This window comes from Choloepus didactylus, chromosome 12 (assembly GCF_015220235.1).
Source record: "Choloepus didactylus isolate mChoDid1 chromosome 12, mChoDid1.pri, whole genome shotgun sequence".
Classification (NCBI taxonomy): Eukaryota; Metazoa; Chordata; class Mammalia; order Pilosa; family Megalonychidae; genus Choloepus; species Choloepus didactylus.
The window spans coordinates 50456680-50484299 of record NC_051318.1 but is presented as its reverse complement, the minus strand read 5'-3'; positions in this window follow the sequence as shown (position 1 = coordinate 50484299).

Genomic DNA, 27620 nt, shown 5'->3' with positions numbered 1-27620 from the left:
ATGAAGTGGATGTGTCTGTAATCCTCATGGTGATGGAAATTTTCTGTAGCTTGATGGTGTCAATGTCAATATCCTGGCTGCATTATTGTATTATACTTTGCAAGATGTTACCTTTGGGGGAAACTGGATGAAGAGTACAAAGAATCTGTATTTTTCTTACAGTTGCCTGTGAATCTACAAGTACTTCAAAAAATTAATTTAAAAAGATTACAAAGCAAATTGTGATGGTAAAGTCAACATATCAACTTCGTGAGGTTATGGTGTCCAGTTGTTTAGTCAAGCAAGCACTGATCTGATGGTTATTGCGAGGGTATTTTGTGGATTTAAATCATCAGCCAGTTGGTTGCATCTATGGCTGATTATATCTACAATCAATAAAGGAGATTGCATTCAGCACCAAAAGAAATCTCATCCACTCAGTTGAAGGTCTTAAAGGGATCACTAAAGATTTCAGCAGTCCAAAAGAAGAATTTCCATCTCTACTTCATCCAACCAGATTCTCCTGGGAATTCATCAAAACCTTCATTGGAGTTCACTGCATGTGAACTGCCCAACTCAGTCAGGACTTGTCAATCCCCATTGTCACGTGAGCCAATTCCTGTAACAAATTTCATAATATGTACGTTATATCCTTTCATGTCTGTTTCTCTGGAAAACCCTGACTAATACACAAAGTGTACAGAAAAGTTGAAAGAATATTTGGAAAAATAAAAATATCTGTAAAATACCCTAAAGGAGTGTCTATGTTATAATCATCATTATCATTATCAGATATTAACTTTAAGGAAAATGACATTCCTTATGATAATAAAGTTATATTTCATTATGACCAGGAAGATACAGCAATTTTTAAAACATATTCTCTAAAAATCCAACATTAAAAACATGCAATAGGTTTTACAGAACTACAAGAAAAGGAGACAATCCATCATCATGGAAGACTCTCAGCAATTAATTGAAAAAGGAAATTAAAATCAGTAATGTTATAGAATATTGGAACAACAGTGTTTTTGTTTCCTAGCTGCTAAAACAAATACAATACGAGTTGGCTTAAACAATGGGAATTTATGGTCTCATGGTTTTGAGCTAGTAGAAGTCCAAAACTGAGGCAGCAGCAGGACGATGTTTTCTCCCCTAAGATCCTGGCAGCCTGAGGTTGGCTACCAAAGACCTTTGATCTTTTCCATCACATAGCAATGTACATGGCACTGTCTTCTTTCTCTTCTGGGTCTCCTTGCTTCCATGTCTCTTCCATGTCCAATTTCCTTTCCTATAAGGATTTCAACCATATTGGTTTAAGGTCCATACTCATTCAGTTTGGGCACATTTTAATTAGCAGCACCTTCAAAAGTCCTATTTACAAATAGGTTCATGCCAATAGGGTGAGGGTTTGGCAACTGAACATACTTTTTGTGGGGGACATTTTTCCATCTCCAAGAAACAGGATGATCAAATGGCTCTCTGTATAGAAGAATTTACCAACAAGTTCATTTTAGGAACAAATAAATAGAACATTAATAAAACTGATGATATATTTAATCATATGCAAATCTCAACAAATTTAAGGTTGAATTCATAGAGTGTATGTTTTATTACCACTATTAATTAAATAATACAACAAAATATTTTAAAAATAATTGTACTATATACCGACATTGTAACTCTGAAGGCCCATATGGATGATTTGAGAGTGAGGGTAATATTCTATTTTTTGATATAATTATAGTTTAATGGGTGCTTACAACATATATTTCATATTTTGTTTGTTTATGTTTGCACATATTTTATGCAGCTTTTTAATATACATGATTATTTCATAATGAGTGAAAGAAATGAAAAGGGAAAGACAAAAATACAAAAAAGCAAAATCAGTGCATGTAACAGCCCCTGAACTTATGTCTATGGGCAAATTTACCTATGAGCAAAAAAATATGTTGCTGTCCAAAATATTTTATCATTGATTATAGGACCTGTTTCTCTTTCAGAAATATTAAAATGCCAACTAAAAAAAATGTTTTAGCTAAGGAAGTGCATAATTACAGTTTATAGACCAAGTGATCTAATATTAGAAAAGTTTTTGGTTCCATATTTCAGAAGTTTTTTCAGTAATTTCTTATTTCAAAGTATTTTCATTTCCTGACTGCCAAAGCAAATACCATACAATGACTTAAACGAAAGGAAATTTATTGCCTCACGGTTTGGGAGATTTCCAAATCAAGGCATCATCAAAATGATGCTTTCTTCCCAAAGACTGGTGTTCTGGGGCTGGCTGCCAGTGATCCTTGGCCCTTAGCTTTTCTTCACAAAGTGTATAGTAGTCTCTCCTGGCCTCTTCCTTCTCTTCTGTGTTCTGCTGATTTCAGCTTCTTGCTACTCCCTCCATGGCTTTCTCTCTATCTGACTGAATTTCATTCTGCTAGCAAAGGACTCCAGGAATAGGATTAAGGCCCAATCTGTTTGGGTTAGGCCACACCTTATCTGAAGAAACTTCATCAAAAGGTCTTACTTATAATGGGTTCACACCCACAGGATTGAATTAAGTTTAAGAACATGTTTTTCCTAAACAACGTACAAAGAAATTAATACTAGCATGCCTCAGGAATCTGTATTAAAATGAAGTATATGCTAAATTTATTAAACTAATGCAATTTCAAAGCAATTTGATGTTCTCTGCCTCTTCTCTTTATAACACCACAATCAAAATGTAATGATAGTTATATCATTACAATTGTGTTCTAAGTGTGGTCTGTTTTACTTTCATGTGATAATCCTCTCTGTATCATTACACCTTTGTATCTATAAAATTATATTTTTTGATTTCAGGTAAAATTTTTGTGTTAGTGCAATACTACTCTCCTTAAATGCAAAATTTGCAACGCTACTCAGCTTATATTGCCAAAATCGCGTCTTCTGACTTCCACGTAGCTTTAGATTTGTTTGTTTTACTATTCGCTATATTACAACATGTCTCTTTTAATACATTACAGAATTCCACAGAATTTCAACTGAAGCCATTAATCACAGCCTTAGTAATCTGACTCTTAAAGTGTAGTATTGGTTGATTTCTCCTATTTTAGAATCACGTGAGCCTGAACTTTCAAATTACTCTACTATCATTATTGCTGTTAATGTCTCCATATTGAAACAGTTCCAACTAATTAACAACTGTAATTTAATGTTCTTTAGAGTTAAACCACCTGGCATTTTTATAGTTTAGTTAACCATCCTTGCATTTGACATTACTTCTAAAGTGGTTTGTACCACTCCTTTATCTTTTATGGCTTCTTATTTCCATTCACAGTAAATATTAAAAAACGCTATTTAAAAGTATTTATTTTTCTTTAAATTCACTCCAGTGTTAAAGGAAATGCACTAATTTAAGCAGTATTTTAAAGCAAATGCTAGTAAATAAAATAAATATAGCTGATTCAAGAATTAATTTGTCTATGTTTCTCACTTTCAGAAGGATTTGATCCACAGGTTTTCATGAGCTATGCTTTGGAAAAACAAATGCTTTGCACTGTTAATGGGAAGTACCTTTCCGGAAATAGCAGACACTGTCAGTGTCCTGCCAATATCCCTGGAAATTACTATTTTTCCTATACAAAGGTCAGACTTCCACATACCAGCAGTTGCAAATATTTGCCTTAGGTCTTCCTCCATCCACCTACTCTGACTGCTGACAGGGCATTCTGGAAATGCCAGGGGGTTAAGAAATGATTGAAACAATTTGACGGATAAACAATTAAGTTCCCTTTGCCTCGGGTGTCATAACAATTATTAAGACTCTCACCTGAGGTGAACTGGGATGGACTGCACTGAGACAAATTGGGAGGGGTTACAGAAATGCACTGGCCAGAACAATATCACATCTCCGACATCTAAGAATTATCAGGATATTGCTAATTGTAAGAACGGTGGAGTTAGTTGGTTTTCTTAACTGGCATTAACACACAAAACAAAACAAAACACATGGTTAAGAAAGCCAAATAACAATTTAAGGAATGGCATGAAAGTCACGAGTAAGCCATTGTTAATGAGAATGCTCAGGGAATATTTCAAAATTGTTATTTTTATCCTCTACCTGCCAGAGCCATAAGGTGAATTTTTCTTAGCTCTTCATCATGAAAATTTAATGGAGTTTCTGGAAGGGAAAAAGTGTGGGCAGCTATTGAAACTGTTTTTCACTCCCATGCTAGTCCACACTAGTCCAGCAATTTATTAAAATTACCATTTAATTTTCCTACCAGTTTATGACTCCAGTAGCTTCTGGCCCAGATAGGCAGATTTGGGTTGTCATTCTCTGTATTTACCTGTCTTCAATTATCTGATGGGTTCAAGTTTTCTATTGTTCTAAAGACAGGAGTGATGAGTTCAACTTCTAAACTCTTTATATCTAAAAACTGAAACCAGAAAGAGTATTTGCATTATTACCTCTTGACTCACCCAATAGCCTTCTATCAGCTTTCACTCTTTCCATCTACCCATGATTTTGTCACACAAAATCCGGGACTCCCAGAATCAAAATTTTAAATTTATCATTCCCATCACACATGGAATAAATACCAAACCTTTTCTGCAGTCATGAAGACCTCCATGACCAGATGTCCTCAAACTGTTCTCCTACTTCTCTCCCCATTTCTCACTCTGTTACTTTCTTGCTGTATTTTCAACGGCCAAGCTCATTCTGACTTCTGGATCTTTGCAGTTGATATTTTCTCCACCTTAAATTGTCTTCTTCCATATGGCTCAGTGCCTCATTTCATTTAGGTCTCTTAGAAAATACCTCTTCATCAAGATAGTTGCTTCCTGACAATTCTATCTAAAATCAAAACCCAAACAGCCCCACTGCATAATTTATTCTGTTTGATATATCTTCATAGCATTAATACCTTCAGTAATTAAATTATATAGTGAGGTATTCATTTACCTGATAACTGAAGCCTCACTAAAATATAAGTTCCACAAAAGTAGGACTCTTTTCTATTTTGCTCACTATTGCAAACTTGGCATCTAACTTTTCATGACAAATGGTAGATGATCGGTAGCACTGCTCTCTCAGGACCTACTAGAGTGACACAGTGGCGTTCTTCTAAATACTGAATGCTTTATGCAAGAAATAGGACCACAGATCAGGAAAAGGCTTTTGATATGTCTTTACGTTTATGTTTGTTACAAAACACCTTTGTATTTTGGAAGAAGAATGCATTTTCAAATTATCCATTGTTTCCTTTAATGACTCTGTTGATTACTATGGAATATGGACTTTTATAGTGATGACTGGGGTTTTTACTAGCAGAGCTTGTAGAAATACATCAAAAGTACAGATGGGTTAAATAAATACAAAGTAATATATTACTCCTTTGTGGTAGGTTTTTTTTTTTTTTTTTTTATATATTTTTTTTTAATCATCATTTTATTGAGATATATTCACATACCACGCAGTCATACAAAACAAATTGTACTTTCGATTGTTTACAGTACCATTACATAGTTGTACATTCATCACCTAAATCAATCCCTGACACCTTCATTAGCACACACACAAAAATAAGAAGAATAATAATTAGAGTGAAAAAGAGCAATTGAAGTAAAAAAGAACACTGGGTACCTTTGTCTGTTTGTTTGCTTCCCCTACTTTTCTACACATCCATCCATAAACTAGACAAAGTGGAGTTTGGTCCTTATGGCATTCCCAATCCCACTGTCACCCCTCATAAGCTACATTTTTATACAACTGTCTTCGAGATTCATGGGTTCTGGGTTGTAGTTTAATAGTTTCAGGTATCCACCACCAGCTACCCCAATTCTTTAGAACCTAAAAAAGGTTGTCTAAAGTGTGCGTAAGAGTGCCCACCAGAGTGATCTCTCGGCTCGTTTTGGAATCTCTCTGCCACTGAAGCTTATTTCATTTCCTTTCATATCCCCCTTTTGGTCAAGAAGATGTTCTCCGTCCCACGATGCCGGGTCTACATTCCTCCCCGGGAGTCATATTCCACGTTGCCAGGGAGATTCACTTCCCTGGGTGTCTGATCCCACGTAGGGGGGAGGGCAGTGATTTCACCTTTCAAGTTGGCTTAGCCAGAGAGAGAGGGCCACATCTGAGCAACAAAGAGGCATTCAGGAGGAGACTCTTAGGCACAAATACAGGGAGGCCTAGCCTCTCCTTTGCAGCAACCGTCTTCCCAAGGGTAAAACTTATGGTAGAGGGCTCAACCCATCAAACCACCAGTCCCCTATGTCTGTGGTCACGTTAGCAACCATGGAGGTGGGGTAGGCGAATACCCCTGCATTCTTGTGGTAGGTTTTTGCATACTATTTGTCTACCAGTTTCTATGCTCCACCCCATTAGTAAAACATTCTGAGAGCAGGCAGGTTAAAATGTTTTTGACTTCATTCTGTTAGTTTACAAAACTAGAAGAAATATTTTAAAATACCATTACCGTATTCAATAAAGAATATGATAGTCACATTCAAAATTATATAATATTTGTTATGTGGATATAGTTAGCATAATTAGAACTCTGAAAGAAATATTTCACATATTAACATATAGGATGCATAGTTTGCAGTATGTAGCAATCGCTGGAATTGTGAATTCTTCACACCACAAGAAAATCACAGTATGCCACCGAAATTGACGGTTTTTATTCCTTAGTATATTTTATATGGCTTTTGATGCCAATTTTACACCATTTCTTCTAATTCCATTTGAATGTATAATTGATTTATCAATGTTATTGAAGTTATAATATGCTGTATGTGACTTCCTAAAATATTATAAATTCTATATTTAATCATTAAATCAAAATGTAGCTTCCCATTTTTTGATATGTTAAGGGAAATAACATAGGCCAGTATCTTCTTTCCTGAAACTCATTTTCAGAGGGTTCAACAGAAGATGGATATGTCGAAATAAAATCAAACTGTGGAAAATCTGGGGAGAAATAGGAAGTGTACGGGTTTCCCTTCTAAAGAAGTCTCACTGATAGGAGACAATGAGCAGAGTGTGACAGAGTGCTTTAGGTAAGCCCTGTCTCTTCCTAGGAGCTGGGGAGACATAGAGAAACAGCCAGCTGAGCACCTACTAGAATTAGCAGGTTGACCTCAGATTTCTTTTTGAGTCCTGCTGTTATGGGATTAGTTAACAGCATGAGCCCAAAGACTGGCTGACACCTGAACATTCCCTTCTGCCCACTGGTTTACACATGCCAAAAGTTAGAAATGTATAATATTAGGAAGAAAATATAAAATATTTTATTAAGTATACAGAATCAGGCCAAATATTAACTCAAAAATAATCTACCACTTGTTAGCTTTGAAAAAAAGATTTGAAAGCCTTCCAAGCTCTCCCTTATTTTAGAAGTTTAAGAAAATCAGTCTCTTCAACCTGCAGACCGTTGGAGGAATATGTTTGTTTCTCTTTTCTGTCTTTGGGGATAGGTGAGAGCTTTACTGGAAGACAGCAGTCAAGAATGAGTTGTAATTGCAGAATTGCTGTTTCATTAAGTTTTCTTTGATGCTTTAAATTTTAACTCTTCAATATTAGTATTGTTCTTTGAGGTTAAAAAGAAATTAAATTCTTGCTTGGAAGATCCTTTTGGAATATTGGGTTTTGATATAACGAAGTTTGACTATTCAGATAAGTGATTGATCCATGAGAAATAAATGCAACTAAATGTTTGGTTAGGGGCTATGTTAATTGTTACATTTATGAACATAACCACAAGAATTTATTTGTGTCATTTTCCATATCCTATCATCCATTGGTAAGTAACATTATCCAATTTAGACTTCTCATTTCTTTTTTCTTTTATGCAGATAAACTATAAATATGATGTTATTTTACCTTTGAATTTCACATTTCCACCGCATATAATATAGCAAACCCAAAATTACCATTGCGTATCTGAGGGAAAACAGAAAATTAGGAGATGATTTCCTGAGTTTCTCTTCTCAATTACCTGCAATTTTAAGTTGGTATCACCTACTTTCAACTCTGACTTAGTCACACTTATTGGTGGCTCTAACTTCTTTTAACCTCAGTTACAGACTTCTTTTGTAAAAGAGGGAAGTCAAGACCAGTTTTCAGAGTTTGCAGGCTCAGATGAGGTGAGGATAGCAAAATAAACCCAACATCAGGCACATAAAACTCAAAGCAATTTCTAGTATTCATTAAGTGACTTCATTGTATGGAAATTAGGGAAGGCAAATTAACATAAGCTGTTTAGGTAATTTACATGAGCAAATAAAAACAATTTTTTGCATGTGTCAGGAGCTGGATGTTAGAGTTTGATTATTGTGGGAATCCACAACCTTGGAAAAATGAAACATTTGACTGTGATAAGACAAAAATGGATATTAATTCCAGTTAAATTTTATTTAATCAATATTTATAAATTCAATACATTATAACACATTATGGCATATTACATATTTTTGCTTTGGTGATTTTTTAACTACAAAATTATCATTAAAATTAGTTTCACAAATCTTCAGTTTTTATCCCTCTTCCTTGGGCCAGATGAAGAATATATCTATCTTCTTTGATGTGAGTGAAAGATTGCATGCCTGTATATTTATTTTTCATTTAATAAATATTTAGTAACAGGTGTTATATTGATACATTGTTTTATTCATACCCTCAAAAACTTCTTAGACTCTTGAAAAATAGAAGCTGACCTAGCTGACAATTTGTCAATATCTCACAGAAATACTGATATGTGCTCTTCATAAAGTGGTCCCAGACGTATTGGTTAGAAGCTCAAGTATATATAATATTACTTAACTTTGACTTATGTCAGTGATATGCCATGTAATTATTGAAGAAATCCATTTGGTGATTATACAGAGTTATTTGTATGCCACAGGATGTCATTTAACTTTTTAATCAAATATAGTGCCTTGGAAAATTCCTCTCTGCTGCCTGAAGACAAAAAATATGGCTCATTTTTCCCTAGCTGTGTTTTCACTAGTCTGAACATGTAGGTTTACCTTTTGATGTTTATTTTCTTATCTCATTATACCTGCTGATTATCTTTAGAATATAAACATTCCTTTATGACCCAAGAGAATTGCACATTTGCATCTGGAAAGCATGTCATTTGTTTACCTCCAGCAGTAATTTTTTTTATTGCCACACAGTCATTATTTCCTGTACCAAAGGAACAGATATCATGGTCCATCCAAATGTAATGATTGCATGGCTGGTAAAAGGTAACATTTGGGTAGCCTAGTATTTTTCCCCATGTAATAATGGCATATATACAAATGCATTACTTTTTGGCTATTGGTAAGTAATACTACCCAATTGATTATGCACCAGTCTTGTAGGGGCCTGATATTAATAATCTTTTATCTATTACTTGGTGATTAAAAAAGTAGTATGTATAATTAAAAACAGAAGATGTAGAGGAAAACACATCATCTTTTCATTCTAATGTACTAGATTCTTTTTAACCTATTGGTAAAATCATGTTTTAGTAAGTGCCCACTCTGAGGTAGGCTGTGTGACAAATATTCATTATTTGCTGGTTATGAAGAGGCATTTCTTACATAAACATAATTGAAAAACTCATGGGAAAGTAGCTAAAAATATAATGTGATAAATATACGTATATGATATTGTGAGATCTCAGAAAAAGGAGCATCTGATTCTTCCCAGTACTGCTTTTCATAGGTTTTGATATATCAACTGAAAGCTTTGGAATGAGGAGCCCTGTGGGCACACCCAGTGTGACCTGGCAATCCATATAGATAGAGCAATATGTACTAAGGGAACAAATTTGAGACTGTATAGACGGTTTAAGGAATAAAGATAATTTAGCATGTCTAGAACCATGATGTATGCATGGATAAAGTTGGTGGGAAGACTTGTGAAAGGGAGACAGGAGCCAGTCAACAGTAGGAGCTTCTGTGCAACTCACATAATAATTTCATATAAGTCATTTTTCAAAATTTTTTAGTTTTCTATTTTTAAAATCCTAGTTTTACTGTGAAAGAATTTAGGTCATAGTATAGAGTCCCTCTACCATGTTAGTGGACAGGGGAAGAATGCTTCAGTTGTGCTTAAATACATGGGATTATGAGAAACCTCTTTAGCTTTCTAATCCAATTTATATCTTAAGGTAAGCAGAATTTTAAGATTGCCCCCAAGATGGGCTCCTGTTGTACACACAATATCTCTAAGTTATTCACTCGAACACTAATGTAGGTGCTGCTGTGAAGGGGTTTGAAGATATATTAAAAGTCTCAAATCAATTGATGCTAAGATATGGATATCATCCTTTGTGGGCTTAATTGAATTAGGTGAATGCTTTAAAGGAACTGGACTCTTCCCAATGAAACAAATTAAAAATGTGAGAGGGAGCCAAGACAGCAAGATTCTTCATTGCTGCCTTTCAAACTGGATGGGGCAAATGGCAAGGAATGTGGGTGGCCTCTAGAAGCTGAGAACAAACAGCAGTTGACAAACAGCAAAGAATGAGGGACTTCAGTTGTACAACTGCAAGAAGATGCAATTTGACAACCCGAATGAGCTTGAAAGCAGATTCTTTTGCATTACCTTCAAAAAGGAATACAGTCCAGCCCGTACCTTGATTTCAGCCTGAAACCCTTTGAAGAAAATCCAGTTATGCTGTGACCAGATCTGATTTATAGAAACTAAATGATGCTTAAGCCTCTACGTTTGTTTAGTTTGCTATGCAACAATAGAAAAGGAATATACTGCTTTGCATTCTTCCAGTATTCAAGTAAGAAATGACAGTTTTTCACAATGAACTGGGAGCTCAGATTTCTGGTTTCACATCCTTAATATGTGGAACTTCAATACATTTTTAAAATTCAATTTTATTGAGATGTATTCAGAAACCATATAATCATCCACAATGTACAATTAATTGTTCACAGTATCATTATATAGTTGTGCATTCATCACCACAATCAATTTTTGCCCATTTCATTACAACAAAAAAGAATAAAAATTAAAATTAAAGTAAAAAAAAACACCCCAAACATCCCATATCCCTCATCCCTCACTATTATTCATTTACTTTTTGCCCTCATTTGTCTACTCATCTGTCCATACACTGGATAAAGGGAGTGTGAACCACAAGGTTTTCACAGTGCACAGTCACCCAGTGTAAGCTTATAGTTATTCAATCATCTTCAAGAATCAAGGCTACTGGGTTGCAGTTCATCAGATTCAGGTATTTCCTTCCAGCTATTCCAATACACTAAAAACTAAAAAGGGACATCTGTATAATGCATAAGAATAACCTCCAGAATGACCTCTCAACCCTATTTGAAATCTCTCAGACACTGATACTTTATTTTGTTTAATTTCTCTTCCACATTTTGCTCCAAGAAGGCTTTCTCAAGCCCAGAATGCCAGGGCCAAGTTCATCCTGCATATCATGTCCCAAGTTGCAAGGGAGATTTACACCCATGGGAATCATGTCCCACATAGGGTGGAGGGCAGTGAGCTTACCTGCATTGTTGTCGTAGAGAGAGAGGCCACATCTGAGCAACAAAAGAGGTTCTCTAGGGATGACTCTTATGCACAATGTTAAGTAGGCTTAGGCTCTCCTTTGTAGTGACAAACTTCATAAGGGCAAGCCCCAAGATCAAGGAATCGGCCTTATACATTGGTAGTCCACAATGTTTGTGAAAATGTCAGTAATTCCCCAGTTGGGGAAGTTTAATATTTTCATATTTTTCCCCCAGTCCTTCAAGAGGGCTTTGCAAATACATTTTTATTCTGTGCCAAAATTACTCAGGGATGTATCATGGCTTCAAACTAAACTGTACAAACCAACCAGATTTCACAACCTATTCAAAGTTCCATGTAACTATGGTGCTTGAATAAATTGACCATATGAGCTAAATTATATAGTGTGTTACAAAAAAATATAGATTTTCACCTAATAAACATCTCTTCCTTGTTCTCACACAAAAGTTGAAATTTTAAAACAGCATCAATATTGTTCTTTGCCCTTTATCTTAGTCCTAACCAAGTCCATTTCATTCCTATCTCTAATTGAAATCTGATCTCTTTTTCAGACTCTTCAGCATTTGCTGTATGGGGTAATGCTGACATTCATAGATGCTGGACTCTGGCACTCTGAGTCTCAGGTGTCACACAGATACCCAAAGTTCCAGGGACCAATCAGGTATTACACAAAGAGTTCAGTATCACAGAATTTAGAAATAGCCATTACAACTCAGGAATAGATGTAACTTCTGTAAGAGCTTACAATCTAGAAAACTTTACAGTAAACCTAGTTTATATAGATTGTATTTTTTCCCCAATACCATCCCATTTTCCCCATCTTGCAAAGTTGACATTAATTCATTCTCCCTCATGTAAAAACTTTCTTATATTTGTACATTTAATCATAATCATTGACCACTTTAGGTTTCACTAAGTTATACAGTTCCAGTCTTTATCTTCTATCTTTCCTTCTGGTGTTCTACATGCCCCTTACTTTCCTCTTTCACCAAACTTACGGTCATCTTTGTTCAGTGTACTTACAATACTGTCACCCAGTATTGTGCTATCCATTTCTGGTTGTATACAATCAATCCTGTTGAACATTCTGTACTACTTCAGCATCAAATGACCAATCTTTACCCTCTTTCTATCTCTTGGTATCTTCATTTCTATACTCTTTTCCAAACTTCTCTCTCCTGTCTTTTCCTGTCTGTCTGTAGCACTCCCTTTAGTACTTCTTGTAGAGGAGGTCTCCTGTTCACAAACTCTCTCAGTGTCTGCTTATCTGTAAATATTTGAAACTCTCCCTCATTTTTGAAGGACAGTTTTGCTATATATAGGATTCTTGGTTGACAGTTTTTCCCTTTCAGTATCTTGAATTTACCATACCACTGCCCTCTCCCCTCCATGGTATCTAATGATAAATCTGTAGTCTTATTGAGCTTCCCTCATATGTGATGGATTGCTTTTCTCTTGCTGCTTTCAGAATTCACTCTTTGTCTTTGACATTTGACAATCTGATTAGCAAGTGTCTTGGAGTAGGTCTATTTGGATCAATTCTGTTTGGGTATGTTGCACTTCTTGTAGCTGTAATTTTATGTCTTTTCAAAGAGTTGGGAAATTGTCACCGATTATTTCTTCTGTTATTCTTTCTGCCCTTTTACCTTCTCTTCTCCTTCTGGGACACCCATGGCATGTTTATTCATGTGCTTCAAGTTGTCATTCTTATTTTTCCATTCTTTTCCCTATCTGTTCCTTTGTGGGTAGGATTTCATATATTCTGTCTACTAGTTCAGTATTCCTTTCTTCTTCCTCTCCAAGTCTGCTGTTGTATGTCTCCATTGTGTTTTTCATCTCTTTGATTGTGCCTTTCATTCCCATAAGTTCTGCCATTTGTTTTTTCAAGCTTATGAACTCTTGTGTTTCTTTTGTCACACTTACTTTCAACTCATTGATTTGATTTAGATTGTTTTGAATATCTTTAATTAATTGCTTCAACACTTGAATCTCAGTTGAGGTGTTAGTTTGTTGCTTTGACTGGGCTGGGTCTTCATATTTCCCAGTGTGGCTCATGATTTTCTACTGTCTAGCCTTCTGCTTTTATTGATTAGTTTATTCTAGAGGTTGTTTTCTCTATTTTGCCTTGGATTTTCTTTGATCTCTGTGTTTCTTTGTTTCTCTTGATGGCCAGTTATCAGCTTGGCTCTGCCCCCATTTTTCCCCCAAATCAGGCCCCTACCATGGCCTGCCACAGGGATGGGAAGCAGGCACTGGGCACCCCAGCAAGTTCACTGTGGCTGGTAATACAGGTATGCTGGTTTCCAATGGTGCTGTTTTCTGCAGGTCAGCAAGACCTGGGTTTGTTTTAGACCTCTGCTTTCACAGTTGGGTTGTCCAAATTTCTCAGCCAAAACTAGTCTGGGTTTCTGTGCAGGGTCTACACCAGCTACCAGTGTCCTAATAAAGGGTCTGGAGCATCTTTTCTATTCTCTTTCACTTTCTTGACTGTCCAGCAGAAGGCACTGTTCAGTAACTTAATCGTCCCCAGAGGCTGCTCTATCTCTGCTCAGGAGCTGCATCTACACAGGTGAGCTGAAACTGCAGGATTCCTATGCCCTCACTTTGTTGGCCAAGACGGGCTTGATGTGTGGCTACCCTTTGGCAGAGTACTCCCTCAGGTGACCCAGTACTGCAGCCATCCCCAAGGCAAGGGAATGGCCTCTAGCTGCTGTTTTCTCTAAGGGTCAGGGAAGGGCTTTCAGTCCCAGGGATGGAAATGCAGTGTCTGTCCACATTTCTCAGACTCTTTTCCCTCACTGACCTGGGCCTTGGAATATCCCCCTCCATCCCCTGTGTCTTCAAACAATGGGGGTCTGTCTCACTGCTCTGAGAGATTTTAAAATCTGTATCCCTGGTGGGAGAGTTCCTGTCTGCTGATTCTTTGCCTTTCCTACTGAGCCCCAGTGAGGGGCAGGGAAGAGGACCAGCTATTCTGGGAAGGAAGATTCCTACCTGGTATTTGTTCTCTTTCTTGATTCGGTACCTGCAGTGTCCTTCTCCAGTCTATATCCTCCTCCAGACTTTCAGACAATTCAGAATTGTCCTTTTTTTCACTGAATCTCTGGAGAGGAGTTTTCAGTAGCTGCTTATGCCACCATGTTGATGATGTCACTCCACTTCAGTACATTCTGTGAATGTGAGCTAGCTATCAACTAACTTTAAACTGAAAATATTAGAGATATAATTTAAAGTAGTTCATTATAAATGCAATTTTGACTGCATGCATTATATTTGTTTCTATTTATTTTAGAGACCAAAATAATTAGTCACTTACTTCTTAGTCAGGAGCCTCATTACTTAGTAAGTCCATCTCTCTGTATTTATTTATATATTGAAGGACTGCCTTAGCACTGTTACCAATTACTAATGGAAGCAGTCCCTTGATAAGTCCCTTATCAAGTTGCTTGATAAGGCAAACTAGATAATTGCAATAGTACAAAATAAATTAATATTTAACTTACCAAGACAATATTAAAATATCACCTCAAAATACTTAATTAATGAAACTATTACTTGACTTTAAATAAGATACTCAGCTACTATTTTGAAGGAGTCAGAGATAGAATAACCCTGTAGTAATGGTAGTAATATGAAGTTAAATATTTATATCATACCTGGATATGTTGCCTTTCTCATTTTCTACACATATTCAGATATTTTGACAATCCACCCCCAATAATAAACATGTTATCATTTATTCATTCATCAAAATGACCAAATGCCTACTACGTGACAGGTACTGAGAAGTATTAGCTTTCTTGCAGAACTTAGAAACTGCTCAGGCTCCTACATAGTGGATATATGTATTTTGGGGACCTTGGGGTGATAAAGGAAGGATTAGTCCCATAGTTATGTCTCAAGTCAGCATTTTTATTAATCCCATACACTCAGTGTAAATAAACTGTGCCTTTTACTTACTTACCTGGACTGTCTGTTCAATATTTTCAATAGTTATATCCCTGCCTGTTCCCTATGCAAATTCAGGCTTTGATTGTATGTGTGGTACTCTGATTCTCCACAAAGTAATTTCACCTTTTTTTCTACTTATGTCTTTCTTAATGTTTCTCTTTCTTCTAACATTACTCAACTTTCTGGAGGTACTGTGCCTGCAGATTTACGAACAGCTACAAATGTTATTATTCATTGGTCCAACTGCTGCCGCAATCCAATCTTTGAACACTTATGCTCATTTCAAAAAACTATTCTTTTTCATCTGCATGTATGTGCAATGAATTTTATTCTATGTGAGAAACAACTGGAGCAACTGTTGTATCTTTCTATGCTCACTGGCTAATAGGCTTATTTCTCTTCTTGAGTCACCAGCTTCAAATATGTATTTCCTTTGTTCCCTACATACTAGAAGGAAATACATGTCTTCTCTCCTTCCACCAGCCCCAGCCCCAACCCTTGCTGGTAAAAAATAATAGGTTCTAGGCAAAGGAAATTTAAGTTTATGATCTTTTATTATGATATGGTTTATGATTTATTACCTTTTCACAGTATCTTCTGTCACTCCTTCCAGCTATAAGATAAAGGTACAAAATAATTTACTATAATGGGTTGAATAAAAGGCTTACGTTTTCACTTGGGTTAAATGTGAATAAAAGTTTATTTTCATGCATTTAAATCCTCTTTATTATGCTGAAAGTTACACAAAGCAAACATAGGCAAAGAAAGTTGAAAAATTCAGTTATAAAGGCGGTCACTTTCGAGACACCTCCCAAAGTGATGGTTGAAAATAAACAGGAAGGGGGTAATAAAATGCATTTCCAAAGCCATTTGCTGGTTTGTGGTCTTGTAGTCCTGTATGACTGGTGCCAATATAGCCAGTTTTATAGTTATAAATAGCCAGTTTTAATTATTTCTCTTCCAATTAATTGATTTTAAAATTATCAATTCATTCTAAAGCAAAATATGAAATATTGGGCTATGGTTGAAGTAAAATGTGTAATAAAATCTATATTTATGTTTTTATAGTTATAATTGTATATATTCAGAATCTATATTTGGTCCTCTTTCTAATATCTACATAAAATATATACATATATAATTTGAAATGTTTAATGGTCTAATAAAATTTTAAATTATTTATCAATCCTGGTCTATCTAATGCCTTACATAATCCATAACTCCTTATTGTATGTCCTGTATTTCAGAATATATTAATGATTTGGAGAGCAAGCCAAACTGATCACTTTGTTTTAAAATTTTCTGAGTCAAACTGAATTGCTAATTTGGATTTTAAATACAAAAATCTTATTAACACATAAAGATAAACGTGGGAAAAAATATACAAAGTGAGTTTTCCCTCACAGAAAAGATTAATCTAAAATAATCTCACTAAAGCAACTGCTGATATGATTGTTATAATGTTAAAATTTAAATAATTTCCCCCCAAATCCTCAATATTTTTCTTCTTACAGTTGTACTGATTTATATAATAAATATCAATTTAGCTCTAGCAGCATGAAATTACCATGTTAACTCCAATGAAGTCCATAGTTTGAGTCATGGCCCCCTTTTTTTTTTTTTTTTTTCAAAAAACATAATAGTTTATTTTATTCTCCCACAACAGTTTGAGTATTCAGAGCAGTCGGTGGACAGTTCTGCTTTGTACAGTAATTCAGAAAGTCTCATTTCTCTGCCATCATTTAGGCCAGTGTTCTCAACCAGGGGTGAATTTGCCCACTAAGGTATATTTGGCAATGCCTGGAGACATATTTGGTTGTCACCACTTTGGGGGATGCTACTAGCATTTAGAGGCAGGGATGCTGCTAAGTGACCTCCAATGCACAGGACAGCCTCCCACAACAACAACAACAAAATGTCCCGCCCCAAACGTCAATAATGCTAATGGTGAAAACCCTGGCTTTAGGCCCATGGTGCTGTCTTCATCTGTAAGGTCAGAGCTGGGTCACAAGTCCATACACGTTCAAACCAAGGGACATTTCCTTCCAGGAGAAGGAAAAGGTAAGCATGGGTTTTTTTTTTTTTTTTTTAATCATCATTTTATTGAGATATATTCACATACCACGCAGTCATACAAAACAAATTGTACTTTCGATTGTTTACAGTACCATTACATAGTTGTACATCCATCACCTAAATCAATCCCTGACACCTTCATTAGCACACACACAAAAATAACAAGAATAATAATAAGAGTGAAAAAGAGCAATTGAAGTAAAAAAGAACACTGGGTACCTTTGTCTGTTTGTTTCCTCCCCCTACTTTTCTACACATCCATCCATAAACTAGACAAAGTGGAGTTTGGTCCTTATGGCATTCCCAATCCCACTGTCACCCCTCATAAGCTACATTTTTATACAACTGTCTTCGAGATTCATGGGTTCTGGGTTGTAGTTTAATAGTTTCAGGTATCCACCACCAGCTACCCCAATTCTTTAGAACCTAAAAAAGGTTGTCTAAAGTGTGCGTAAGAGTGCCCACCAGAGTGATCTCTCGGCTCGTTTTGGAATCTCTCTGCCACTGAAGCTTATTTCATTTCCTTTCACATCCCCCTTTTGGTCAAGAAGATGTTCTCCTTCCCACGATGCTGGGTCTACATTCCTCCCCAGGAGTCATATTCCACGTTGCCAGGGAGATTCACTTCCCTGGGTGTCTGATCCCACGTAGGGGGGAGGGCAGTGATTTCACCTTTCAAGTTGGCTTAGCCAGAGAGAGAGGGCCACATATGAGCAACAAAGAGGCATTCAGGAGGAGACTCTTAGGCACAAATACAGGGAGGCCTAGCCTCTCCTTTGCAGCAACCGTCTTCCCAAGGGTAAAACTTATGGTAGAGGGCTCAACCCATCAAACCACCAGTCCCCTATGTCTGTGGGCATGTTAGCAACCATGGAGGTGGGGTAGGCGAATACCCCTGCATTCTCCACAGGCTCCTCAAGGGGGCACTACATCTTTTTTTTTTTTCCTTGTTTGTCTTTTTTCTTTTTTTTTTTTTTTAACTTTCCCTTCTTTTTTAAATCAACTGTATGAAAAAAAAAGTTAAAAAGAAAACAAACATACAATAAAAGAACATTTCAAAGAGACCATAACAAGGGAGTAAGAAAAAGACAACTAACCTAAGATAACTGCTTAACTTCCAACATGTTCCTACTTTACCCCAAGAAAGTTACATAATATAGCAACATTTCAGTGAACTTGTTCCTACTACATCCATCAGAAATTAACAGACCATAGTCATTTCTGGGCATCCCCAGAACGTTAAATAGCTTATCTGTTCTTCTTGGATTATTGTTCCCCCTTCCTTAATTGCTCTCTACTGCTAGTTCCCCTACATTCTACATTATAAACCATTTGTTTTACATTTTTCAAAGTTCACATTAGTGGTAGCATATAATATTTCTCTTTTTGTGCCTGGCTTATTTCGCTCAGCATTATGTCTTCAAGGTTCATCCATGTTGTCATATGTTTCACCAGATCGTTCCTTCTTACTGCCGCGTAGTATTCCATCGTGTGTATATACCACATTTTATTTATCCACTCATCTGTTGAAGGACATTTGGGTTGTTTCCATCTCTTGGCAATTGTGAATAATGCTGCTATGAACATTGGTGTGCAGATATCTGTTCGTGTCACTGCTTTCCGATCTTCCGGGTATATACCGAGAAGTGCAATCGCTGGATCGAATGGTAGCTCTATATCTAGTTTTCTAAGGAACTGCCAGACTGACTTCCAGAGTGGCTGAACCATTATACAGTCCCACCAACAATGAATAAGAGTTCCAATTTCTCCACATCCCCTCCAGCATTTGTAGTTTCCTGTTTGTTTAATGGCAGCCATTCTAACCAGTGTTAGATGGTATCTCATTGTGGTCTTAATTTGCATCTCTCTAATAGCTAGTGAAGCTGAACATTTTTTCATGTGTTTCTTGGCCATTTGTATTTCCTCTTCAGAGAACTGTCTTTTCATATCTTTTGCGCATTTTATAATTGGGCTGTCTGTACTATTGTCATTGAGTTGTAGGATTTCTTTGTATATGCAAGATATCAGTCTTTTGTCAGATACATGGTTTCCAAAAATTTTTTCCCATTGAGTTGGCTGCCTCTTTACCTTTTTGAGAAATTCCTTTGAGGTGCAGAAACTTCTAAGCTTGAGGAGTTCCCATTTATCTATTTTCTCTTTTGCTGCTTGTGCTTTGGGTGTAAAGTCTAGGAAGTGGCCACCTAATACAAGGTCTTGAAGATGTTTTCCTACATTATCTTCTAGGAGTTTTATGGTACTTTCTTTTATATTGAGATCTTTGGTCCATTTTGAGTTAATTTTTGTGTAGGGGGTGAGGTAGGGGTCCTCTTTCATTCTTTTGGATATGAATATCCAACTCTCCCAGCCCCATTTGTTGAAAAGACCATTATGGCTCAGTTCGGTGACTTTGGGGGCCTTATCAAAGATCAGTCGGCCATAGATCTGAGGGTCTATCTCTGAATTCTCAATTCGATTCCATTGATCTATATGTCTATCTTTGTGCCAGTACCATGCTGTTTTGGCAACTGTGGCTTTATAATAAGCTTCAAAGTCAGGGAGTGTAAGTCCTCCCACTTCGTTTTTCTTTTTTAGAGTGTCTTTAGCAATTCGAGGCATCTTCCCTTTCCAAATAAATTTGATAACTAGCTTTTCCAAGTCTGCAAAGTAGGTTGTTGGAATTTTGATTGGGATTGCATTGAATCTGTAGATGAGTTTGGGTAGAATTGACATCTTAATGACATTTAGCCTTCCTATCCATGAACATGGAATATTTTTCCATCTTTTAAGGTCCCCTTCTATTTCTTTTAGTAGAGTTATGTAGTTTTCTTTGTATAGGTCTTTTACATCTTTGGTTAAGTTGATTCCTAGGTACTTGATTTTTTTAGTTGCTATTGAAAATGGTATCTTTTTCTTGAGTGTCTCTTCAGTTTGTTCATTTCTAGCATATAGAAACATTACTGACTTATGTGCATTAATCTTGTATCCCGCTACTTTGCTAAATTTGTTTATTAGCTCTAGTAGGTGTATCGTTGATTTCTCAGGGTTTTCTAGATATAAGATCATATCATCTGCAAACAATGACAGTTTTACTTCTTCTTTTCCAATTTGGATGCCTTTTATTTCTTTGTCTTGCCGGATTGCCCTGGCTAGCACTTCCAGCACAATGTTGAATAACAGTGGTGACAGCGGGCATCCTTGTCTTGTTCCTGATCTTAGAGGGAAGGCTTTCAGTCTCTCACCATTGAGTACTATGCTGGCTGTGGGTTTTTCATATATGCTCTTTATCATGTTGAGGAAGTTTCCTTCAATTCCTACCTTTTGAAGTGTTTTTATCAAAAAGGGATGTTGGATTTTGTCAAATGCTTTTTCAGCATCTATTGAGATGATCAATTGATTTTTCCCTTTCGAGTTTTTAATGTGTTGTAATACATTGATTGTTTTTCTTATGTTGAACCATCCTTGCATGCCTGGAATGAACCCCACTTGGTCATGGTGTATGATTTTTTTAATGTGTCTTTGGATTCGATTTGCAAGTATTTTGTTGAGGATTTTTGCATCTATATTCATTAGGGAGATTGGCCGGTAGTTTTCCTTTTTTGTAGCATCTTTGCCTGGTTTTGGTATTAGATTGATGTTAGCTTCATAAAATGAGTTAGGTAGTGTTCCATTTTTTTCAATGTTTTGAAAGAGTTTGAGTAAGATTGGTGTCAGTTCTTTCTGGAAAGTTTGGTAGAATTCCCCTGTGAAGCCATCTGGCCCTGGGCATTTATTTGTGGGAAGATTTTTGATGACTGATTGGATCTCTTTGCTTGTGATGGGTTGGTTGAGGTCTTCTATTTCTTCTCTGGTCAGTCTAGGTTGTTCATATGTTTCCAGGAAATTGTCCATTTCTTCTACATTATCCAGTTTGTTGCCATACAGTTGTTCATAATATCCTCTTATAATTTTTTTAATTTCTTCAGGATCTGCAGTTATGTCACCTTTTTCATTCATTATTTTGTTTATATGGGTCTTCTCTCTTTTTGATTTTGTCAGTCTAGCTAGGGCCTTGTCAATCTTGTTGATCTTCTCAAAGAACCAACTTTTGGTGATATTTATCCTCTCTATTGTTTTTTTGTTCTCTATGTCATTTATTTCTGCTTTAATCCTTGTTATTTCTTTTCTTGTACTTGGTTTAGGATTGGTTTGCTGTTCATTTTCTAGCTTCTTCAGTTGATCCATTAGTTCTTTGATTTTGGCTCTTTCTTCCTTTTTAATATATGCGTTTAGTGCTATAAATTTCCCCCTCAGCACTGCTTTTGCTGCATCCCATAGGTTTTGGTATGTTGTGTTCTCATTTTCATTCGTCTCTATATATTTAGCAATTTCTCTTGCTATTTCTTCTTTAACCCACTGATTGTTTAGGAGTGTGTTGTTTAACATCCAGGTATTTGTGAATTTTCTAAGTCTCTGATGGTTATTGACTTCTAATTGTATTCCATTGTGTTCAGAGAATGTGCTTTGAATAATTTCAATCTTTTTAAATTTATTGAGGCTTGTTTTATGTCCCAGCATATGATCTATTCTGGAGAAAGTTTCGTGAGCACTAGAAAAGTATGTGTATCCTGGTGATTTGGGATGTAATATCCTGTAGATGTCTGTTAAATCTAATTCATTTATCAGATTGTTTAGGTTTTCAATTTCCTTATTGGTCTTCTGTCTGGTTGATCTATCTATAGGAGAGAGTGATGTGTTGAAGTCTCCCACAATTATTGTGGAAACATCAATTGCTTCCTTTAGTTTTGCCAGTGTTTCGCTCATGTATTTTGTGGCACCTTGGTTGGGTGCATAGACACTTACGATTGTTATTTCTTCTTGCTGAATTGCCCCTTTTATTAGTATGTAGTGGCCTTCTTTGTCTCTCAAAACATCCCTGCATTTGAAGTCTATTTTATCTGAGATTAATATTGCTACACCTGCTTTCTTTTGGCTGTAGCTTGCATGAAATATTTTTTTCCATCCTTTCACTTTCAGTTTCTTTGTGTCCCTGTGTCTAAGATGAGTCTCTTGTATGCAACATATTGATGGTTCATTTTTTTTGATCCATTCTGTGAATCTATATCTTTTAATTGGGGAGTTTAATCCATTTACATTCAACGTTAAAACCGTGAAGGCATTTCTTGAATCGGCCATCTTATCCTTTGGTTTATGTTTGCCATATTTTTCCCTCTCTCTATTAATATCCTTTATTGTACCCATACCGAATCTCTTTAGTACTGAACCTTTCTCCAAGTCTCTCTGTCCTGTCTTTGTTTCTCTGTCTGTAGGGCTCCCTTTAGTATCTCCAGTAGGGCAGGTCTCTTGTTAGCAAATTCTCTCAGCATTTCTTTGTCTGTGAAAAAGTTAAGCTCTCCCTCAAATTTGAAGGAGAGCTTTGCTGGATAAAGTATTCTTGGCTGGAAATTCCTCTCACTCAGAATTTTAAATATATCGTGCCACTGCCTTCTTGCCTCCATGGTGGCTGCTGAGTAGTCACTACTTAGTCTTATGCTGTTTCCTTTGTATGTGGTGAATTGCTTTTCTCTTGCTGCTTTCAGAACTTGCTCCTTCTCTTCTGTGTTTGACAGTGTGATCAGTATATGTCTCGGAGTGGGTTTTTTTGGATTTATTCTATTTGGAGTTCGCTGAGCATTTATGATTTGTGTATTTATGTTGTTTAGAAGATTTGGGAAGTTTTCCCCAACAATTTCTTTGAATACTCTTCCTAGACCTTTACCATTTTCTTCCCCTTCTGGGACACCAATGAGTCTTATATTTGGACGTTTCATATTATCTATCATATCCCTGAGGTCCATTTCGAGTTTTTCAATTTTTTTCCCCATTCTTTCTTTTATGCTTTCATTTTCCATTCTGTCATCTTCCAGGTCACTGATTCGTTGTTCAACTTCCTCTAGTCTTGTACTATGAGTGTCCAGAATCTTTTTAATTTGGTCAACAGTTTCTTTAATTTCCATAAGATCATCCATTTTTTTATTTAGTCTTGCAATGTCTTCCTTATGCTCTTCTAGGGTCTTCTTGATTTCCTTCGTATCCCGTACTATGGTCTCATTGTTCATCTTTAGTTCTTTGAGTAGCTGCTCTAGGTGCTGTGTCTCTTCTGGTCTTTTGATTTGGGTGCTTGGGCTTGGGTTATCCATATCGTCTGGTTTTTTCATATGCTTTATAATTTTCTGTTGTTTTTGGCCTCGTGGCATTTGCTGAACTTGATAGGGTTCTTTTAGGGTTTGTAGACCTATTGAAGTCCTTATCTCTAATTTATCAGATCTATAGCTTCGTGGAGTACACTTTCTCTAACTAACCAGCAGGTGGCGTCCACGAGCCACCTGTTCTCCACAAGCCAGTTCTCCCCTGCTTAGCCTTTTTGGTGAGTGGGGGAGTGAGTCTTGTGGGGCCCAATTGGTGTACCAAGCTTGCGTGTGTAGTTGGTGTTGCCTGCCCTGTATGTGGGGTGTGTTTCTGGGCAGTCGGGGAGGGGGGGTGGCCCTAACAATCAAATCTCCCTGATGATCCTAGAGTTTTAAAGCTGCTGCAATAGTCTAATCCTTCAGTTCAGTCCTGCCACAGTTTGTCTCTGCCACTGACCCACAAGTCTTTGGTATTGGCGTATGGCTCCTGAGACTTGCAAGTGGGCCCCTCTTCCAGGCTGTGCACCCCGGGTCCTCTGTTGAGGGATGACTGTGCTATGTCCGAGGTGAGTGCCGTCCCCCCAGGGCAGTTCTGGGCTGCTGGGCTGTGTAGGGAGGCTCCCAGTCTTCTCAAATGATGGCTGAATGGGGCTTTGTTAATTCACACTGCTCCACCTTCCCAGCTCTGGGACATTCAGCTGAGGTTGCAGGGAAGGCTAATGTCCACGCCCAGTTTTGTGGTGTGTGCCTGTTATTTGAAGCACTTCCGTCACACTGGGTTGTCTGGGGCAGCTCTGGGCTATGGGGCTGGTGATGGGCAGGAGTGTTTCCTGTCCACCAGGATGGTGGCTGTGAGCAGACACCCCCCCTTTTCTTGGGAAGTTGTGGTGTTTAGTGAATTTTCTCAGCCACTGGATTATTGCCTTTTGTCTCAGAGCTCTCTTAGTTCTGCTCTTGACTTGACGTGCCCAAATTGCAATTCTTTGAAGCTTTCTGTATTGGGCTTCTTAGAGTAATTGTTTTAGAAAAAGAAAAAAGGATTTAAAAAAACAAAACAAAACAAAAAAAAAACGGCCCTCCTCAGAGATCTAATGGGTTATTGAAATGCTAAGAGACAAAGCAACCAGGGCCATTAAGGAAAGGTCCACAGGGCAGAGAGATCAGCTTTGCTTCGGGATTTGCATATGCGCCTCAAGGACTGAGCTCCGCCCTTCCCCTTTCTGTGTTCACCAGAACTCCAAAAATCCTCTGCTTTTATTTTGGAGTTTTTCGTGTTGTTTTTTTTCTATGCCTGCCTCCTCTCTGCTGGGCTGGCTGCTCTCAGAGTCTCTGGTGTCTGGTCTCAGTCTATCTATGGTTGGAGTTTGAATCAGTAGAATGAGTTTCCGGTAAGAGCAGCCACTGCAGTTCTCCCTTCTCCTTCCCGGAGCTGACAGCCCCTCCTCCCCCGGGACTGAGCCTGGCAGGGTGGGGCGCGGGTCCCCTGGCCGCAAAAACTTACAGATTTCACTGATCTCAGCAGTTCCACGTTTTCATGAGTGTTGTATGAAGTATGCCCAAAGACAGATTGCTCTGTGGTGTCCAGTCCATGCAGTTCCTGGCTTTTTACCTACTTTCCTGGAGGAGTAACTAAAACTTACAGCTCACCAGTCTGCCATCTTGCCCCGCCTCCGAGTCATGGCCCCTTTTTACCTCACAAAACAAACTAACCATTTCTCTTATCCCTATTTTACAAGTTTTATTTCCAGCTGAAAATTCAATATGTTGCCATGTCCTTATGACTTTTGATTTTCATTAAAGATCATAATACTACTGGGAAATAATCATATCTCAGAAACAATATAAGCAGTGCCTTCTCAGCCTTGATTACATTCCTTTGTGTTTCTAAATTAATGTCTGTACACTGAGATCAATTAACATTTTTAAAGAAAATAGTTTCTGCACAACAAATTGTGTTTAAATTGTCTTGTGGGTAGTTTAATATAATAAAGTGTAATTTAAGAAAATTCTTATCACTGCTGGGTTATGATGAAATGAAAATCTGATAACTATTAACCCCTGCAAACAGATAAGAAATAGGAAATGAAAGTTCTCTTCAAGGTGTTGAAATGTTTTAGGATCTATGCTCTTGTCAGATGATTGATGTAATAACATAAACTAAACCAGAACGTTTAAGGACTAATAAAGCAAAGATAATAGTGTCAGCAGGTACCTTGAGTCCCAGGAAAATTTTACATGATGGCTAACAAAGCTTTTCTGAGGCAGTAATACCTCAAACGAAGAGTGCTCTTTTCAGATGGATAAGATCAAGTATAAACATCTATTTCATACATTGGACCAGAGAATGCAATGCTTTTCAGAAAATAAAAACTGGACCACTTTAAGTTGTTATGCTTGAGCTCAAATTGGAAAAGAGACCTTAGCCTTGGGCTCTGGAGAGATGTTTCAAGCACATTTGGGGAGTTATAAACAACCTCAGGAAAAGGACACCTTTGTTTTCACACCAAAGTCATCTTTATTGTTGTGTTCCGAGTTACAGTTCTGATTATAGTTATGAAAAATGCTTTTGCTTCCAGTGATGAGTAGCTACAGAGAGCAAACCTGAGGAAGATGCTGGATGACAAGGTTATCTTTGTAAAATTAACTGAAAAACTATCAACCCAGCGACTCAGCCTTCAGTTGGCTTCCAATGCAAGCATTTAGAACTCGAATTTAAGGAAAACTATCAATCATCTGACAAAAGGTGAAAGTTAATAAAACAGCATCAGATAATTAAGAAACAGAAGTAACATTTTTTAAAATGCATATGAAACTGCAACATAATCTCTACAACTGACATAGAACACAGTGTATTTTCATTGGCAGCAGATTTCATTTGAGTCAGACAAGGCAATTTAAAACTCCAGCCCTCTGGGGAGGGCTATTTTTTAATCCCACTAATACATTCATCAATTGTTGACTGTGTTTGTATTTATAACTATGCTCTCTGATAATGTGTATATTTTGGAATTTCCCGAAAGAAATGCACAAAAATGTTGCCTGCTCTTTTATGGCCTAATCTTATACATAGCCTAGATACCTATTACTGTTTAAAATAGAAGCATGGTAACATTTGCATCATAGGTATAGTGAGTACTGTATTTGACTAAATTATTTGTCATATCAGATAGCATATGTAAATGTGTAAATTGTTAATAGGTTAATAAATGATAATATTGAGTAAACATACATTTATAAAGGATTCTGTCTAAATCTCTGAGTGATGATGGTTAATAATTCAACAGAACAATGGGAATTTTAGAGAACAATTGATAATTCAGGAATTGTAGAATATGAAATTTTCTTGCTGCAAAAGTAAAAACAGAATTACTTTTGATAGTTGTAAATAAAGAAAAGGTAATTATTTTAAATACAGAAATATTGTTTAATCATGTAGATGCTAGAATGGAAAGAAAAAGTGCAGAGAAAGACCTAGATTTGAATTACAGGTCTATTGCTATAAAGCTTATAAAATATGGCAATTTAATCAAGTTCCCTGTATTTCAGGATTAGTGTTTATAAATGGCAATGAGAATTCTGACTCAAACATTTGTGAGAAATTCATGAGTTCATGCAAGAGAAAAATATTGGTGTCCAGTGAACATGAAAAAAGCATGTATTTGTGTACTCTTAACAAATAAAGCTGCCTTAATAATATTTAATGAACACACAAGAAAGGTAAAAATAAGTAAATTAATTTGAAGGGATTTCAAACAATCCTATGAATGCATGCGTAGTAGAAAATAGATTAAATTGAAGGGATTTCAAACAATCTTATAAATGCATGCATCGTAGAAAATAGATTATTAAACTACAAGCCTTAAAATGGTGTGCTTTACTTTAACTCAATGTTCATATAAAATATTTCTGTATTGTTCTGT